Source organism: Bubalus kerabau, chromosome 12, assembly GCF_029407905.1.
Source record: "Bubalus kerabau isolate K-KA32 ecotype Philippines breed swamp buffalo chromosome 12, PCC_UOA_SB_1v2, whole genome shotgun sequence".
In the NCBI taxonomy this organism is placed as follows: domain Eukaryota; kingdom Metazoa; phylum Chordata; class Mammalia; order Artiodactyla; family Bovidae; genus Bubalus; species Bubalus kerabau.
Window position 1 is genome coordinate 29,011,928 of NC_073635.1, and position 19,993 is coordinate 29,031,920.

Below are 19,993 nucleotides of genomic sequence, written 5' to 3' on the forward strand. Positions count from 1 at the left end.
ATCCACTGCATTTCCATATACCAGTCAAAGCAACTGAAAATGTAAATTAAAATAAAAAAGTGTATCTCAAGGTATACCTTTAAGATCTAATGAAACATTTAATTAAGAGCTATATGATGAAAACTCTAAAACCTTACTAAAAAACATTATATAAAATCTAAATGCTTACAAATACATACTATGTTCAAATCATTAATATGTTTGATATCAAAGATGTCAATTTTCCACCAAAGTATCTTATAAACAATGCAAGAGAGCACCTGAAAGACTTTAGCACCAGATTTAAAAATTATTTGTGTGTGCCAAAAGCCAAAACACATGTGAAGAAGAGTGGGGGGAATCTGCTCTAACAGAAAGGAAAAGTTTTTACGGTGAGGACAGACAGATTTGGAACAGAAGTGAGTCCAAAAATAAACCAATACACATATGGTAACTTGATTGTGATAAAGTTAGTTTTGTAATCAATACAGAAAAAGTGTACCTTTTAATGAAAGAATCTGAATATTCATAAACAAAAAAATAGATTTCAACATCTTTCTCACTACTGATGGGAGAAAAAAGAAAAACAAAAGGAATTCAGTGAAATGAAAGGGAAAGACAAAGGTATAAAACAAGAGACATGTTTTATTACCCCGACGGAACAATTTCTTAAACCAAGTTAATATAATATAGAAATCATGAAATAAAAAATTGATAAGCTTTCAGTTCAGTTCAGTCGCTCAACTGTGTCCAACTATTTACAACCCCATGGACTGCAGCACAGCAGGACTCCCTGCCAATCACCAACTCCCGGAGTTTACTCAAACTCATGTCCATTGAGTCAGCGATGCCATCAAACCACCTCATCCTCTGTGTCCCTTTTATCCTCCCGCCTTCAGTCTTTCCCAGCATCAGAGTCTTTTCAAATGAGTCAAGTTATTCACATCAGGTAGCCAAAGTATTGCAATTTCAGCTTTAGCATCAGTCCTTCTAAAGAACACCCAGGACTGATCTCCTTTAAAAGGGACTGGTTGGATCTCCTTGCAGTCCAAGGGACTCTCAAGACTCTTCTCCAACACCACAGTTCAAAAGCATCAATTCTTCAGCACTCAGCCTTCTTCACAGTCCAACTCTCACATCCATACATGACCACAGGAAAAACCATAGCCTTGACTAGACGAACCTTTGTTGGCAAAGTAATGTCTCTGCTTTTGAATATGCTATCTAGGTTGGTCATAACTTTCCTTCCAAGGAGTAAGCGTCTTTTAATTTCATGGCTGCAGTCGCCATCTGCAGTGATTTTGGAGCCCAGAAAAATAAAGTCTGACACTGTTTCCACTGTTTCCCCATCTATTTCCCATGAAGTGATGGGACCGGATGCCATGATCTTCGTTTTCTGAATGTTGAGCTTTAAGCCAACTTTTTCACTCTCCTCTTTCACTTTTATCAAGAGGCTTGATAAGCTCTACTTCATTAAAATACCTCAATATGGGAGAATATATTTACAACTCAACTTTTTTTTTTAAAGCCAGTAACCAGAATATATACAAAGAACACCTGTCAATATGGAGGAAAAACACAACCCAATAGAAAAAAAAAGTCACTATCAGGTGCATTACAAAAGAGGAAAAAATACCCATTAAACATTTGACAAGTATTCCCTCTCTCCTTTGTAATGAGAAAATAAAAATTAAGACCAAGTACGGAAGGATTTTTGCACATAGTTCAGTTCAGTCGCTCAGTCATGTCCGACTCTTTGCAACCCCATGCAGTATGCGACACATACTGAACCAGCAAAAATTCAAACAGGTAATAATGCCATTATTAAACCAGATGCTAGCAAGGGAATGAAACTGCCACAGTTGCTTTAAACTACTCTTATGTAATCCTTGAGACTAAGTAGGGCCCAGTCTCCTCCCAAGCACAGGTAACAAACCTGAGCTTCACTTGCAAAAAAGAAACCAACAACATTGTTTCCCACACTGGCCCGTTCCTTTCCAATGCACATGATTTTCAATGTTTATAACTTATTTCTCATATTTTTATACTGCCAAGACACCCAAACAATGTGGGCATGCGTCTGCCTCCTCTACGACCATTGCACTCCTCTTTGGTAATGAAGCTGCAATGAATTCAAGGTAGTAGTCATTTTTGTTGCTGTTTAGTCATTCAGTCATGTCTGACTTTTTGTGACCCCGTGGAAGGCAGCATGCCAGGCCTCCCTGTCCATCACCAATTTTCAGAGCTTGCTCAAACTCATGTCCATCGAGTCAGTGATGCCATTCAACCATCCCATCCTCTGTCATCCCCTTCTCCTCCCACCTTCCATCTTTCCCAGCATCAGGGTCTTTTCTAATAAGTAGGCTCTTTGCATCAGGTGGCCAAAGAACTGGAGCTTTAGCATCCACCTCAATTAAATAGACCCCAACTGGCCAAGATAATCTGAAATAACTCCAGCTCTCTGGAGAGTAAATAAATCATTTACAGTACAACAGATTTAAGCTGATAGTTCAGTTCAGTCGCTCAGTCCTGTCTGACTCTTTGCGACCCCATGAATCATAGCACGCCAGTCCTCCCTGTTCATCACCAACTCCCAAAGCTCACTCAGACTCACGTCCATCGAGTCGGTGATGCCATCCAGCCATCTCATCCTCTGTCATCCCCTTCTCCCCTTGCCCCCAATCCCTCCCAGCATCAGGGTCTTTCCAATGAGTCAACTCTTAGCATGAGGTGGCCAAAGGATTGGAGTTTCAGCCTCAGCATCAGTCCTTCCATTGAACACCCAGGACTGATCTTTAGGATGGACTGGATGGATCTCCTTACAGTCCAAGGGACTCTCAAGAGTCTTCTCCAACACCACTGTTCAAAAGAATCAATTCTTCGGCGCTCAGCTTTCTTCACAGTCCAACTCTCACATCCATACATGACCATTGGAAAAACCATAACTTGACTAGACGGACCTTTGTTGGCAAAGTAATATCTCTGCTTTTCAATATGTTATCTAGGTTGGTCATAACTTTACTTCCAAGAAGTAAGCGTCTTTTAATTTCATGGCTGCAATTACTATCTGCAGTGATTTTTGGAGCCCAGAAAAATAAAGTCTGACGCTGTTTCCATTGTTTCCCCATCTATTTCCCATGAAGTGATGGGACCAGATGCCATGATTTTCATTTTCTGAATGTTGAGCTTTAAGCCAACTTTTTCACTCTCTTCTTTCACTTTCATCAAGAGGCTTTTGAGTTCCTCTTCACTTTCTGCCATAAGGGTGGTGTCATCTGCATATCTGAGGTTATTGATGTTTCTCCCGGCAATCTTGATTCCAGCCTGTGCTTCTTCCAGCCCAGCATTTCTCATGATGTACTCTGCATGCAAGTTACATAAGCAGAGGGACAATATACAGCCTTGTCATACTCCTTTTCCTGTTTGGAACAAATCTGTTGTTCCATGTCTAGTTCTAACTGCTGCTTCCTGACCTGCATACAGGTTTCTCAAGAGGCAGGTCAGGTGGTCTGGTATTCCCATCTCTTTCAGAATTTTCCACAGTTTATTGTGATCCACACAGTCAAAGGCTTTGGCATAGTCAATAAAGCAGAAATAGATGTTTTTCTGGAACTCTCTTGCTTTTTCCATGATCCAGAGGATGTTGGCAATTTGATCTCTGGTTCCTCTGCCTTTTCTAAAACCAGCTTGAACATCAGGAAGTTCATGGTTCACGTACTGTTGAAGACTGACTTGGAGAATTTTGAGCATTATATATAGGCGTGTGAGATGAGTGCAATTGTGTGGTAGTTTGAGCCTTCTTTGGCATTGCCTTTCTTTGGGATTGGAAAAAAATGGACCTTTTCCAGTCCTGTGGCCACTGCTGAGTTTTCCAAATTCGCTGGCATATTGAGTGTGGCACTTTCACAGCATCATCTTTTAGGATTTGGAATAGCTCAACTGGAATTCCATCACCTCCACTAGCTTTGTTCATAGTGATGCTAAGACCCACTTGACTTCATGAATTCCAGGATGTCTGTCTCTAGGTGAGTGATCACACCATTGTGATTATCTGGGTTGTGAAGCTCTTTTTTGTACAGTTCTGTGTATTCTTGCCACCTCTTCTTGATATTTTCTGCTTCTATTAGGTCCCTACCATTTCTGTCCTTTATCGAGCCCATCTTTTCATGAAATGTTCCTTTGGTATCTCTAATTTTCTTGAAGAGATCTCTAGTCTTTCCCATTCTGTGTTTTCCTCTATTTCTTTGCATTGATCACTGAGGAAGGCTTTCTTATCTCTCCTTGCTATTCTTTGGAACTCTGCATTCAGATGCTTATATCTTTCCTCTTCTCCTTTGCTTTTCACTTCTCTTCTTTTCACAGCTATTTGTAAGCCCTCCTCCGACAGCCATTTTGCTTTTTTGCATTTCTTTTCCATGGGGATGGTCTTGATCCCTGTCTCCCGTGCAATGTTATGAACTTCCGTCCATAGTTCATCAGGCACTCTGTCTATCAGATCTAGTCCCTTAAATCTATTTCTCACTTCCAGTGTATAATCATAAGGGATTTGATTTAGGTCATACCTGAATGGTCTAGTGTTTTTTCCTACTTTCTTCAATTTAAGTCTGAATTTGGCAATAAGGAGTTCATGACCTGAGCCACAGTCAGCTCCTGGTCTTGTTTTTGCTGACTGTATAGAGCTTCTCCATCTTTGGCTGCAAAGAATATAATCAATCTGATTTTGGTGTTGACCATCTGGTGATGTCCATGTGTAGAGTCTTCTCTTGTGTTGTTGGAAGAGTGTTTGCTATGACCAGTGCCTTCTCTTGGCAAAAGTCTGCTAATTTTTGCCCTGCTTCATTCTGTACTCCAAGGCCAAATTTGCCTGTTACTCCAGGTGTTTCTTGACTTCCTACTTTTGCATTCCAATCCCCTATAATGAAAAGAACATCTTTTTTGGGTGTTAGTTCTAAAAGGTCTTGTAGGTCTTCATAGAACTGTCCAATTTCAGTTTCTTCAGCATTTTTGGTTGGGGCATAGACTTGGATTACTGTGATACTGAATGGTTTGCCTTTGGAGCGAACAGAGATCATTCTGTTGTTTTTGAGATTGCATCCAGATACTGCATTTCGGACTCTCTTGTTGATCATGATGGCTACTCCATTTCTTCTAAGGGATTCCTGCCCACAGTAGTAGATACAATGGTCATCTGAGTTAAATTCACCCATTCCAGTCCATTTTAGTTCACAGTTTCCTAGAATGTCGACGTTCACTCTTGCCATCTCCTGTTTGACCAACCCCAATTTGCCTTGATCCATGGACCTAACATTCCAGGTTCCTATGCAATATTGTTCTTTATAGCATCGGACCTTGCTTCTATCACCAGTCACAAGCTGGTAAGGCTTGTGACTTAAGCTGATAAATGAAAGTGAAATCGCTCAGTCGTGTCCGACTCTTTGCAACCCCATGAACTGTAGCCTACCAGGCTCCTCCATCTGTGGGATTCTCCAGGCAAGAGTACTGGAGTGGGTTGACGTTTCCTTCTCCAGGAGATCTTCCCAACCCAGGGATCGAACCCAGGTCTCCCACATTGCAGGCAGACGCTTTACCATCTAAGCCACCAGCCAGGAGTACTGATTCAGAGGTGGTTCAACCACAGCTCAGGAATTTGTTTTAGATGAGACAAATAAGAAACATGCGCATGGTTTCACTTCTCACTAGAGTGCAATCTCTCTTGCAGATGAGTTCTCTCTGCAAATACTGTCAACATCAGAGATCTATAAATGGATGAATTATATAGACAGGCAAAAGAAACAAAAAAAACACAAGATCATCTAAATTAAAACTGTTCACTACTACTGATTTATATATCTCTCAGAGTAAATCAGGAAGAGAAACTCCTTAATATAACAGTAATTCAGAAGTAAAGAGCAAATAATTAAACTTAGTTACAAAACACTAGAGCATTTCCATTTAAACAAGTGCAAGATAGAAATGCTCACAATTAACTATTTGGATTCGTGAAGTGTCAAAGAACAAAACTTCCCAGTCCAACTATATTCAACCAGAAAAAAGAGGGTTTACTGCCTTGGGAAAATAAATAGTAATCCCGAAGGCTTTTGGTATGATTGTATTACTCTCTTGACTCTAATTCTATCCCATTTCCTTGACTCTTTCTCCTCCACATGCCAGTTTCAACCCCAAGATATTAAGCAAGAGCAACATGAACTACATTCTTTTGTATTTATGTGTAGACGTTGGTTTAACAGAAAAGTAGTGAAAATTACCTACATGTCCTACAACAGAAAAGTTAAGCAATTTTGGATATAATTGTACAAAACTAAAACTGATGATCCAATTTATGAGCTGACTCAGACCAAAGACCAAAATACATCAAGTTGGAAACGCAAAACAATATACACAGCATTATCTCCATTTGTGTTTTTAAAATATAAAAAATAAATTTTTTTTTAAAGAAAAAGTAATTGCCACTTCTTGCTTAGCATCTTGACATATTTCTAGAACTCAAGATGTAACTACTAGGGAAGTGTTTGGCTTCAGGTAAGTACGTTATGAATATAGTATTCTGAAAACAAAAGTCTACTCCTAGGTTGACAAATTACCTCATTTAACATAGTAAATGAAAGAATAAAACTAGCATTCGCTGCACACCTATCTGCCAAGAACTACATAAATTACTTTAATGTACGCATCTTTCCAGGAACCATGAGATATATGAGTAGGTTCATGCTTAGAAAGGATTTATAGAAGCAACAGGTCCATAAGCCCAACAAGGTCATAACATTTGTAACTTGACAAAGCTGGAATTTAATTTCAAACTTAATTCCAATGGGTATTATTTAGCCATCAAATTAAAGAAGGAAATCTTGTCATTTCAACTACACAGATGGAGCTTGAGGGTATTATGCTAAGTGAAATAACTCAGAGAGAGAAAGACAAATACTGTATGATCCCACTTACATGTGGAATCTAAACAAAACAAAACACAATTCATAGATATAGGGAACAAATTAGATTGGTGGTTTGCCAGAGCTAGAAGGTGAGGTTGGCAAAATGGGTGAATGTGGTCAAAAAGTACAAACTTCTAGTTATAAAATAAGTTATGGGGATGTAAGTGCAGCATGGTGACTAAATACTGCACTGCACACTTGACATTTGCTAACAGAGTAAATCTTAGAAGCAAATAAAGTATAACTGTGTGGTGATGGATGTTAACTAGTGTGATCATTTCACAATATATACAAACATCAAATAACTATGTGTACACCTAAAACTAATGTTATATGTCAATTATATCTCAATTTTTAAAACATGTTAACTATAGTAATTAGCCCTTATATTGCAGTAATTCTCCAATATTAACTTCCCACAATTTGCCAACCCTTAGAAACTCAATGTCCTTTTCCTTCTCCTTGTCACTTCTCTAAAAAATGCATTGTTCCTTCATTAGTCTTATTTGTAGGGTCCCAGCCAATTAATTTAGAATGGAGAGAGAAAACAGATTTTTTTCTCCCATACAAAAGATTAGCAAGAAAAAGGACAGATAATACTCATGTATATATAGGAGTTCACAGAAGAATGTGACTCAAGGGGATGTTTAAAATCTGGGTGGGGCTTATGTAACATCTTAATAGGGGAAGGGCACTGATAAGAAAATAAATGACTTTTTGAAAAGATAAATGGGCCCTGACAAGAGCAGAAGGGAGATTCAGGTTTGGGATAGTAGGTGTGGAGACCTCATCTCCAGGGGTAGGAGTCAACCTTCCCTAGGTTGACTGCTCCAGTTCAGTTCAGTCTCTCAGTTGTGTCCAACTCTTTGCATCCCATGGACTGCAGCATGCCAGGCCTCCCTGTCCATCACCAACTCCCGGAGTTTGCTCAAACTCATGACCATCAAGTCAGTGATGCCATCCAGCCATCTCATCCTCTGTCGTCCCCTTCTCCTACTGTCCCCAATCCCTCCCAGCATCAGAGTCTTTTCCAATGAGTCAGTTCTTCACATCAGGTGGCAAAAGGACTGGTGCTTCAGCATCAGTCCTTCCGATGAATATTCAGGACTGATTTCCTTTAGGATGGACTGGTTTGATCTTGCGGTTCAAGGGACTCTCAAGAATCTTCTCCAACACCACAGTTCAAAAGCATAAATTCTTAAGTGCTCAGTCTTCTTTATGGTCCAACTCTCACATTCATATATGACTACTGACCTGCCTCTTGAGAAACCTATATGCAGGTCAGGAAGTAACAGTTAGAACTGGACATGGAACAACAGACTGGTTCCAAGTAGGAAAAGGAGTATGTCAAGGCTGTATATTGTCACCCTGGTTATTTAACTTACATGCAGAGAACATCATGAGAAACGCTGGACTGGAAGAAACACAAGCTGGAATCAAGATTGCCAGGAGAAATATCAATAACCTCAGATATGCAGATGACACCGCCCTTATGGCAGAAAGTAAAGAGGAACTAAAAAGCCTCTTGATGAAAGTGAAAGAGGAGAGTGAAAAAGTTGGCTTAAAGCTCAACATTCAGAAAACGAAGATCATGGCATCTGGTCCCATCACTTCACGGGAAACAGATGGGGAAACAGTGGAAACAGAGTCAGACTTTATTTTGCTGGGCTCGAAAATCACTGCAGATGGTGACTGCAGCCATGAAATTAAAAGATGCTTACTCCTTGGAAGGAAAGTTATGACCAACCTAGATAACATATTGAAAAGCAGAGACATTACTTTGCCAACAAAGGTCCGTCTAGTCAAGGCTATGGTTTTTCCAGTGGTCATGTATGGATGTGAGAGTTGGACTGTGAAGAAGGCTGAGTGCCAAAGAATTGATGCTTTTGGAACTGTGGTGTTGGAGAAGACTCTTGAGAGTCCCTTGGACTGCAAGGAGATCCAACCAGTCCATTCTGAAGGAGATCAGCCCTGGGGTTTCTTTGGAAGGAATGACACTAAAGCTGAAACTCCAGTACTTTGGCCACCTCATGCGAAGAGCTGACTCATTGGAAAAGACCCTGATGCTGGGAGGGATTGGGGGCAGAAGGAGAAGGGGACGACAGAGGATGAGATGGGTGGATGGCATCACTGACTCGATGGATGTGAGTCTGAATGAATTCTGGGAGTTGGTGATGACAGGGAGGCCTGGCGTGCTTCGATTCATAGGGTCACAAAGAGTTGGACACAACTGAGCGACTGAACTGACTGGAAAAAGTATAGCTTTGACTAGATAGACCTTTGTCAGTAATGTCTCTACTTTTTAATATGCTGTCTAGGTTTGTCACAGCCTTTCTTCCAAGGAACAAGTATCTTTTAATTTCATGGCTGCAGTCACCATCTGCAGTGACTTTGGAGCCCAAAAATAAAGTCTGTCACTGTTTCCATTGTTTCCCCATCTATTTGGCATGAAGTGAAGGAACCGGTTATCATGATCTTCATTTTCTGAAAGTTGAGTTTTAGGCCAGCTTCTTCACTCTTCTCTTTCACCTTCATCAAGAGGCTCTTTAGTTCTTCTTCGCTTTCTGCCATAAGGGTGGTATCATTTGCATATGTGAGGTTATTGATATTTCTCCCGGAAATCTTGATTCCAGCTTGTGCTTCATTCAATCCAGCATTTCACACGATGCACTCAGTATATTAAGTTAAATAAGCAAGGTGACAATATACGGCCTTGACGTACTCCTTTCTCAATTTGGAACCAGGTCGTTGTTTCGTGTCCAATTCTAACCGTTGCTTTTTGACCTGCGTACAGATTTCTCACGAGACAGGTAAGGTGGTCTGGTATCCCATCCCTTTAAGAATTTTCCACAGTTTGTCGTGACCCACATGTTTCAAAGGCTTTAGCACAGTCAATAAAGCAGATATTTTTCTGGAATTCTGCTCCAGGAAGGGGATTTACAATTGAGTTCTTCAAGGAAGCTCCGCTTTTAGGCAGATAAAGAAATCTCAGGAACTCAAATGTTTTCTTCTCAAAATAATTTTTATACCACGAGAGCTTATTTCTGGATCTCTTTATATGTCAAGACAATAGCAAGAGAAGAGAGAGACTGGACTCAACTCTGAATACAACAAGGATAAGTGGAGATTTATAACCAAAAAAAAAAAAAGAATAAAACTTTCATGTTTCAAAGGGTAACATCAAAAAACTGAATCGAATACCAACAGAATATATATAAATCATATTATCTGCTAAAGGGGCTTGTATCTAGAATACATTAAAAAAACTACTAAAACTCAACTGTAAAATGGACACAGGAACTGAATAGCTTTCCAAAGAAGATACTGGATTGCTCCACATCATTAAGAGGAAATGCAAATCAAAACCACAATGAGATACCTGCTCACACCCACTAGAATGGCTATAAACAATTATCCTTCAATCAAAAATAAATAAATTTTTTTAAAAAACAGACAATAACAAGTGTGGGCAAGGATGTAAAGAATTAAAATCTTCATACACTGATAGCAAGAATGCAAAATGGTGTAACAGTTTTGAGATTTCCTCTAACAGTTAAATGGAGTTAATATCTGATCCAGCAATTCCATTCCTAGGTATATACTCAAGAGAAATAAAAACATATGTCGGTATATAAACTTATACATGAATGCTCATTATAATATTACTCAATAATAGATAAAATGGCAACAACCCTGATGCCCATCAATTAATCAAGGGATAAAATACAGTCTACCCATATAATGGAGTATTTGGCAATAACAAGAGATGAAGTATGATATATACTTCAAAATTGTGAACTTTGACAACATCAAGCTAAAGACACGATTACAAAGAATTAAATATTAAAAGATTCCACTAAAATGAAATGTACTGAATAGGGAGATCTACAGAGACAGAAAGCAGATTAATGGTTGAAACGGGGAGGGGAAAGGGGAATGAGATGTTAGGGGGTACTAGCTAAGAGGTGTTGGTTTCTTTGAGGGGTAATGAAATGTTCTAAATTGACTGCAGTAGCAAATGCACAATTCTGTAAATATACTAAACCACTGAGCTGTACACATTAAATTAGTGAACTGTATGGTATGAACTATACCTAAACAAAGACGTTTACAACACCAGTGGGATGAAAGTGATAATAAATCATATAAGCAAAGAAGAGAAGTCTGAAAGTGTACACCTGGGATAAGGAAACCTTCTCTGAAAAATTTCACTTGAGCTAAATTTTGAAAAAGATGCACAAAGTTGCCCACAGAGCAAACCAGAAGAGGATTTCAGATGAAATTAAAAGCATGTGCAGATGCACAGACATGCAAGAGAATATGACAGTCCTGGATAATTTCACACAGCCAGAACTCAGCAATTCTGTTGTGAAGTAACTAAACATTCTGCTGCAGAGGGAAACAGAGACAGATTCACCAAGAGCCATGAGCGCTCAACTTTATTGTTTTTAACTTGCATTTATTTATTTTGGCCTTGCTGGGTCTTTGTTGTTGCAAGGACTTCTCTAATTGTGGCGCAAGGGTTTAGTTGCCCCGTGGCATGTAGGATCTGTGACCAGGGATTGAACCCATGTCCCGTGTACCGGGAGATCCTTAACTGGACCACCAGGAAAGTCCTTCAATTTTATTTTTTCTTGTAAGCAAGGTGAAGTTAACATTTTAACCAAGGGAATAAAATGATCAAATGTCTTTTACATAAACTATTTTGACAGTCCCTGGAGGACAGACTGAAAAAGGTAGGAATGGAGTTAAGAGATTGATTTGGAGGCTACGATATTAATTTAAGAAAAAATGAGCTCTTTTTTGTGGCACCTCAGAGGTGGTGAGCAGCTTCAGGATGAAACTGAAGATCTCCTTCCCAGACATTAGATGCCAGAAGCTCACTGAAGACGATGAGAGTGAACTTTGTACTTTATGAGAAACGTGTAGTCACTGAAGTTGCTGCTAATGCTCTGGGCGAAGAATGCAAGGGTTAGTTCTGTGGCAAGTCAGTGGTGGGAATAACAAACAGGTTTCCATGTTTTTTCACCTATGGCCATGTCCATCTGCTACTAATGGGCAGTCCTGCAAAGGCCAAGAAGACCGGAAAGAAAGTGCAAACATGTTCAGGGTTACACTGTGGACACCCATCTAAGTGTTTTCAATTTGTCATTTTTTTTTAAAGGGAGAAAAGGAATATTCCTGCAGGCACTGATACTGCTGTGGCTCAACAACTGGGACCCAAAACAGAACTCCCAAACTGCGAGAATTACCAAACTTTTCAATCTCTCTAAAGACCATAATGCTCTCAAGCACGCTGTGAGAAAGCCCCCAAACAAACAGAGTTCAAAACCTAGGGCCAAGGCACACAAGAGTCAGTGTCTGTATTTCACATGTTTTGCAACACAAACATCAGTATATTACCCTGAGGGAACAGTGTACCGAGAAAAATAAAGGCTGACTGCAGAATATGCTAAACTTGTGGCCAAGAAAATGGAGGAGGCCAAAGAAAAATGCCAGAAAGAGACTACCAAGAGAGGGAGGCTGTCCTCTCCAAGAGCTTCCACTTCTGAGGCCAGTCAAAACTAAGATATGAGTTGGTTCCAGGACAGAGGTGACCCGACTGCCTGAGGCTCATTCGGCAGGTGCAGAAGTCTCCACGCCCTTCCCAATCATGTCTGAACCAATCTGAGTCCTTGTGACTGGAGGAGCTGGTCAAACTGCATATTCACTGTTGTACAGTATTGGAAATGGATTTGTCTTCGGTAAAGAACGGCCTATCATTCTCGGCTGTTGGCTATCACTCCCATAATGGGTGTCCTGATGGAGCTGCAAGACTGTGCCCTGCCCCTCCTGAAAGATGTCATCACAACAAAGAAGAGATTGCCTTCAAAGACCTGGAAGTGGCCACTCTTATGGGCTCCATGCCAAGAAGGGATGGCATGGAGTGGAAAGATTTACTCAAAGCAAATATGAAAATCTTCAAATGCCAGGGTGCAGCCTTGGACAAATATGCCAAGAAGTCAGTTAAGGCTATGGTGGGGGGAAACCCAGCCAGTACTAACTGCCTGATTATCTCTAAGTCAGAGCCATCCATCCCCAAGGAGAACTTCAGTTGCTTGACTCGTTTGGATCACAACCTAGCTTAAAGCTCAGACTCTCTTAAACTTGGAGTGACTTCTGATGATGTAAAGAATGCCATCATCTGGGGAAACCATTCCTCAACTCAGAATCCAGATGTCAACCATGCCAAGGTGAAACTGCAAGGAATGGAAGTTGGTGTTGATGAAGCTCTGAAAGATGACAGCTGGCTCAGGGGAGAATTCATCAGGGCCGTGCAGTAGCACGATGCTGCTGTCATCACGGCGCAGAAACTGCCCAGTGCCACGTCAGCTGCAAAAGCCTTCTGTGACCACGTCAGATACATCTGGTTTGGAACCCCAGAGGGAGAGTTTGTGTCCATGGGCATTATCTCTGATGGCAACTCCTATGGTATTCCTGATGATCTGCTTTACTTGTTCCCTGTTACAATCAAGGATAAGACCTAGAAGGTTGTTGAAGGTCTCCCTATTAATGACTTCTCACGTGAGAAGATGGATCTTTTTGCAGTAGCAAAGGAACCAGCAGAAGAGAAAGAAACCGCATTTGAATTTCTCGCCCCTGCCTGACTAGACAATCATTTCAATGTTACTAAATGCTCCAAAGCTGAAGACCCTAACTGTCATCTTTGACTCTAGTGTGAAATAATAATGCCATACTTAAATTACTTGTGAAAAACAACACACTTTAAAGATTGTGTGCTTCTTGGTACAAGTTTGTGACAGTACATGTTTCTTATCATGCTGTTACTACCGCATTGTAAAATAAATATATATTCAAGTGAAAAGAAAAACAAAACTAAGATGTTCTCGGAGTAACAATAAGGTCAGATGTTAAAAAAAGAAAAGAAACAACAACAAATAGGAGGATCTGCACTAAACCGGAAGCAATAAGCATACAGGAGAGGAGACAATGTGAGGAAAAAATTAATGTTAATAACTAATGGAGAGAAAAGAAAAACTAATTAAGGAATGAAAATCAGGAGTAAGGTCAAACTTCAGATGTTGATTTGAGGGTAACCAACATTGAATAGAAACCATAGAAATGAATGACATTGTGCAAGAAAAGCTCCGAATGGAAAGGGTGGGGGGGACAAAATATTGTGGAATAGTTTTTCCTCAAATTGAACCATCCCTATAAAACCAATTCACATTAGTAAAATCCATAATTAGTGTATTAAGAAACTAACCATAAAGGTCAATACTACTTCATGAAAAAATTAGATGGCTCTAAAAAGAAAAGGGTGATAATTTCAGTCTCATTTAATCTTTTCAATTGAAAAGTTTTTACAGTTTCAGCCTAAACACAGCAGCGTGTAATAATAAAGAGGAAAGGGAATAACAACATACTTCATACCTACCTAGCCTGAGCTAGTTCTAAATACTTAACATCTATTAATTCATTTAATTCTCACCAGCAACCATGTGACCAAGGTATGCAATCTCCTTTCCTAGAAAGTGAGGCATAAAGAGGTTAAGTAATTTGCCCAAGGCTAAAAGGCCCATAAGGTGTGGGACAAGGACTAACAAAGCTCCAGAGGCCACAGTTTTACCACTGTACTGGCTCTCAAAGTCAAGTACTAGACTTTCAGGGCGAAAACAAAAAAAAATCTTGGTTCAAATGTTGGGTCTACCACAAGCTTTGGCATATTGGTAACTTAAGCAATTCGGTCTGTCTCCTCAGCTATAAGAAGGAAATAATGATAGCATCATAGGATTATTATAAGTATTTTAAGTCATAAATACAACACACCCAATTATTACCTTCCATGACTTGCCTGGTGGTTCAGATGGTAAAGAATCTAACTGCAATGTGGGAGACCTGGGTTCAATCCCTGGATTGGGAAGATCCCCTGGAGAAGGGAACAGCTACCCACTCCAGTATTCTTGCCTGGAGAACTCCACGGACAGAGGAGCCTGCCAGGATACAGTCCATGGGGGTTGCAAGGAGTCGGACACGACTGAGCAACTTTTACTTTCACTTACTACCAAACAATAATAATAAACATATACTGAGCACATATTGGCAGACATCAAGACACAACCAAAGACACTTCACACAGATTATTTTATCTGATCTTCAAAATAGTCTCAAAAAGAATCATTACTCTCCTAGTCTTTTTTACAGGTTAGCAAACAGATTCGAAGAGATGAAGAGACTTGTGCATGGTTGTGTTGTATGGTAAAATGACTATAAAATGGCTCCAATTCTCCACCCCTCCTAGATCCAACTCCTGGCTATGTGATAATGCAGCTCCCCCCACCAAGAGGTAGAGCTGATTTCCCCATATCCTGAATCTCGTCTGGCCTCACAACTTGACTTGAACCAACAGAACGTGGCAGAAGTGATGTTGTGTCAGTTCCCAGGGTGAGGTCTACTTGTTTCCTCTCTATCCTAGGTGACATCAACTCAGCTGAAATGAGCCAAATCTAGCCCAGATGATCGGAACCATCCATGTGACCTACAGATTCGTAAGTAATAACACGCACTCTCATGAGTAATAACACACACTCATTTTAAGCCACTGACATGGGGGTGGGGGGGATTGCTACAGAGCAATAGTTAACTGAAACTTAGGGTAAGCGTGACTGTAGCCATGAAATTAAAAGATGCTTACCCCTTGGAAGAAAAGTTATGACCAATCTAGACAGCATATTAAAAAGCAGAGACATTACTCTGCCAACAAAGGTCCATCTAGTCAAAGCTATGGTTTTTCCAGAAGTCATGTATAGATGTGAAAGTTGGACTATAAAGAAAGCTGAGTGCTGAAGAATTGATGCTTTTGAACTGTGGTGTTGGAGAAGACTCTTGAGAGTCCCTTTGACCGCAAGGAGATCCAACTAGTCCATCCTAAAGGAGATCAGTCCTGGGTGTTCATTAGAAGGACTGATGTTGAAGCTGAAACTCCAATACTTTGGCCATGTGATGCAGAGAACTGACTCACTGGAAAAGACCCTGATGCTGGGAAAGATTAAAAGTGGGAGAAGAAGGGGACAACAGAGGATGAGATGGTTGGATGGCATCACCGACTCAATGGACATGAGTTTGGGTAAACTCCGGGAGTTGGTGATGGACAGGGAGGCCTGATGTGCTGTGATTCATGGGGTCGCAAAGCGTCGGACATGACTGAGCGGCTGAACTGAACTGAGGGCTGAAATTTAAAGCCAGGTAGTCTGACTCCAGGCTCACCCTCCTAATCACTGCATTATTATAATTTCTAGTTTCAGAGTAGATATGACACACAATGCTACTATACTATTTTCAGTTGTGAAAATAAATGAAGTCATTTATGTTCATTGTTCTGTATTCTTTAATTTATAAAAGCTCAAAATAGTAAATGTAAGTCTCACCCTAGAGGTAAACAAACAAGTACAAAAATCTAAAAAGTATATCAGATCTAGATTCAAAACTCAACTGTTACCAACCACCAGTCCATTATTAAATACTGGATAGTGAAAAGTAAAAAAGAAAAAAAATAATGCACATTTTGAATATATTTACATTTCTTTCAAAATAAATATTTAATACAGGGTATCCTGATTAACTCCCCAAGTATTATGAAATGTGCCTATATTAATTTGTATTAACTGTCACTCTAAACTAATTCACTTTGCTTCCCAATTCACTGACACATATAATATACCATATCACTTAGCCACCTATATGCATCTATGGCCATACTGTTCCTTTGTTAGATTTTAGTTTCCACCAAAGAATGCAGAAATGATTCCATTAAACTGGAAGTTAAGACTGCCACCCAGCCACTTTGGGTTATTCATGCCAACGAATCAACAAACAATGAAGGGGTTACAGAACCGACTAGGGTGACTGACCTCACAATCAAGGGGAAGTCTAGTGCCTACTACACAAGAGGGGCTCCCAGAAAGTATGTCTGGAATGCAGGAGTTCCTCTGGGAGGCCACTTAGTATTTCCATGTACTGTGATTAAAGTCAATGGAAACAATCAGGCAGGACTGCTAATGACCCAGACCCTTTAAGGAATGAAGATTCAGGTCACCCTATCAGGCAAGAAACCACCATCAGCTGAGATACTGCCAAGAAGAGAGGGAATACGGAGTGACAGCAGAAAGTAATTATAGACAGCAACTACCACCACAGGACTAGTTGTAGAAATGAAAATTCTAATGAGTATTCTTCTTTTTATGATACAAAATATTTCTATTTATATTAACCGATTTATCTCCCTTTTGATAATCATCTGATAGTACTTAATCGCATATCATATCTTGGTATCTGAGTTACAGGAAGTTAAGTAGAAAATGTGACACAGGTAGAAAGGAAATTAACCCACCTATGGATAAAGAGATTTTGTATTCTCTCTTAAAGAGAGGGTTTGTATGTTATCAGATGAACAAAGGATAGTTGCGTTATGTTCACCAGAAGTATAGTTTCTAAACTGTCTTTATCTGTAAGATAAATACAATGAAAAGAGGTGTGCATTGGTGCCATGGTGACAAAGGATGGTCTGTGATGGCTTTTTACCTTGCTAGGTAGCAATTACATTTTTCCAAATACATTTTTCACGGTTCTGGGTTTGGTTCAGTTCAGTTCAGTCACTCAGTTGTGTTCGACTCTGCAACCCCAGGCCTCCCTGTCCATCACCAACTCCCAGAGCTTGCTCAAACTCACGTCCATCGAGTCGGTGATGCCATCCAGCCATCTCGCCCTGTTGTCCCCTTTTCCTCCTGCCGTCTATCTTTCCCAGCATCAGGGTCTTCTCCAGTGAGTCAGTTCTTTGCATCAGGTGCCCAAAGTGTTGGGAGTTTCAGCTTCAGCATCAGTCCTTTCAATGAATATTCAGGACTGATCTCCTTTAGGATGGACTGGTTGGATCTCCTTGCAGTTGAAGGGACCCTGAAGAGTCTTCTCCAACACCACAGTTCAAAAGTATCAATTCTTTGGCGCTCAGCTTTCTTTATAGTCCAACTCTCACAATCATACATGACTATTGAAAAAACCATTGTTTTGACTAGATGGACCTTTGTTGGCAAAGTAATTAATGTCTGTGCTTTCTAATATGCTGCCTAGGTTGGTCATAACTTTTCTTCCTTTTAATTTCATGGCTGTAGTCACCATCTGCAGTGATTTTGGAGCCCAAAGAAATAGTCTTGTCACTGTTTCCACTGTTTCCCCATCTATTTGCAATGAAGTGATGGGACCAGATGCCATGATCTTAGTTTTCTGAATGCTGAGCTTTAAGCCAACTTTTTCACTCTCCTCTTTCACTTTCATCAAGAGGCTTTTGAGTTCCTCTTCACTTTCTGCCATAAGGATGGTGTCATCTGCATATCTGAGGTTATTGATATTTCTCCCAGCAATCTTGATTTCAGCTCGTACATCATCCAGCCCAGCGTTTCACATGATGTATTCTGCATGTAAGTTAAAAAAGCAGGGTGACAATATACCCTGACAATATAGAATTGGCTTAAAAAAAAAAAAATCAATCCCCACGAGATACAGAAAACAAAAGAAAAGCAGCCACCAGGTTTGGAATGCTAAAGTTCAGGGGTTATGGCAGCCCTCACACATTGTCAAGGATCTCTGGCTCACCTTCACGGGCACAGGGCAGCAACCGGCCTACAGTTTTCCTAGCTTCTGTCAGATCCCCATCTCTGCTTTGCCCAGTAATACTGAGGCAGGCTTTTGTGCATCTGCACAGTTAGGTGTGTCACACCTACTGCAGGATACCTACATCATCAAGGTTACAGGTGTGGCAGCAGTGAGAGCCATGAAGGTTCAAGTCTGGGCTCACAGGTTTCAACTCATTTCTATAAGTTCCAAAAATTCTTTGTAGTTCCAGGTTAACCTTACTCTCCATCACTCCATGTCCGTGTTCAGTTCCCAGTTACCAGCCCTGCTGACATCAAGCCCAGCATCAGATTTAGTGTATATAACCAGTTCCTACAACTGGGAAACATTCAAAAAAAAGAAAATCATGGCATCCGGTCCCACCCCTCCATGGCAAACAGATGGGGGAAAAGTGGAAACAGTGACAGATTTTATTTTCTTGGGCTTCAAAATCACTACGGATGGTGACTGCAGCCATGAAATTAAAAGACATCTGCTCCCTGGAAGAAAAGCTATGACAAACCTAGATAGCATATTAAAAAGCAGAGGCATCAGTTTTCCAACAAAGGCCTGTATAGTCAAAGCCACAGTTTTTTCAGTAATCATATACAAATGTGAGAGCTGGACCATAAAGAAGGCTAGGGCAGAATTGATGCTTTTCAACTGTGGTGCTGGAGAAGACTCTTGAGACTCCACTGGGCAGAGAAGTCAACACATTTCAGTACTTTTTTAATAAATACCAAGAGAAGTAAAAGTCAAACACACCTGAAAACAACGTTTTCTTCCAATAGTACCTAGTCCCGGGTTCCACTGCTATCTATCAGAGGCTGGTGCTAAGAAAGAGGAAAAGAAACAGCAGAAGAAATATGGTTGTCCCTTTCACAAGTTTTTGCAAACACTGTTCAGCTCCAGGCTTTTCATTAAATAATTACCTACTTAATCCAAATACATGATGTAATAATACTGTGAGTCTCTATCTTATTCTAAAAACACAGGCCTAAAACAAGGTGTGTGTTAAGTCAGCAACTGTGCTTCAGGCCAGGTGAAATGAATGAAAATGAGTCTGAAGAATTCTAACAGCTTTTATCAACTCATTAACCCTTCCTCATATAACAATTATTAAAAAAAAAAAACAACTGGGTAAAATACTTTTAAAAATGATTTGAAGGCAGAAGAAAGCACCAAGAGTAGGAAGAAATTGGAAATTTGACCACTGAAAGAAGGGAAGTACATTGGAAGAGGTTCAAAGTTACACAACTTTTTCCCTGAGGGTACTCCCCGTCTACAATGGCACAAGACTACCAGAACTCAAGCAAAAAGCTGCAGGCTTATTAATGTCATGGCCACAGAGTGGTTAAAAATTCAGACGGCAAATTCAGAAAATGAGTGAGTCACAG

General features: G+C 40.2%; 1 protein-coding gene, 1 long non-coding RNA gene and 1 pseudogene across 4 annotated transcripts in view; 2 read left to right on the top strand and 1 right to left on the bottom strand.

Moving 5' to 3' along the window:
• Positions 1–19,993, bottom strand: part of PDS5B (PDS5 cohesin associated factor B) — a 178,935-nt gene that overhangs the window by 139,717 nt on the left and 19,225 nt on the right. The gene's annotated exons all lie outside the window — the stretch shown is intronic.
• Positions 12,583–13,576, top strand: LOC129624446 (malate dehydrogenase, cytoplasmic-like; annotated as a pseudogene).
• LOC129624448 (uncharacterized) lies at positions 14,243–15,797 on the top strand. The gene is made up of 3 exons (XR_008700957.1): positions 14,243–14,440; positions 15,406–15,478; positions 15,727–15,797. It is a non-coding gene; the product is annotated as an uncharacterized LOC129624448 (long non-coding RNA).